Genomic DNA, 805 nt, shown 5'->3' with positions numbered 1-805 from the left:
TGCCCAGGCTGGAGTGCAGTGGCAGGATCTCGGCTCACTGCAACCTCTGACATCTGGATTCGAGTGATTCTTTTGCCTCAGCCTACTGAGTAGCTGGGATTACAGGTGCCCAGCACCATGCCCAGCTAATTTTTGTATTGTTATTAGAGATGGGGTTTTACCATGTTGACCAGGCTGGTCTCAAACTCCTGACCTCGAGTGATTCACCTGTCTTGGCCTCCCAAAGTGTGGTGTGAGCCACCACACCTAGCCAAAAAATACTTTCTTTAAACATGATAAATGCAGCTAAATTCACGTCAGAGTATTCTTCCATTTGTGTACTCTTGAGGATATACTTTAGAGAACAAATAAGATTTTTCGTGTATGGAAATTTATTTTTATATTACTATCAGTAAAAATACCTATCAACACTTTGAAATTCTATATCTTTATTCTGTATAAATATTGAAATAATGATAGATAGACCTGGATAGAAATACACTGTCATGCTCAGGGTCAGGTTACATCCCCAGCTGAGAGCCAAGGGGAGTGGGTGGATGTGAGGAAGGGAGCTGGAGGAACTCTTGAGAGACAGCAGGTAAATGAGACATGGCTTTATTCAGCAGCCCCTTCACAGAGTCAGTGTTACATTTATACACTACACAAACAATAGTGGCTGAGTGCCAGGTGGTGAGCTTCTCTATGTTATGTCTACATGGCTATGGTTATACAAACCTGTGCACCTGTGCCACAAACCTGCTAAGTCATCCAGACTGTTTACCTCAGCCTATGCCTGCTGCCCTATGCCTGCTTGGTTGCAGCAAAG

Source organism: Nomascus leucogenys, chromosome 10 (genome assembly GCF_006542625.1).
Source record: "Nomascus leucogenys isolate Asia chromosome 10, Asia_NLE_v1, whole genome shotgun sequence".
Lineage (NCBI taxonomy): Eukaryota > Metazoa > Chordata > Mammalia > Primates > Hylobatidae > Nomascus > Nomascus leucogenys.
Note: the sequence above shows the minus strand (reverse complement) of the source record.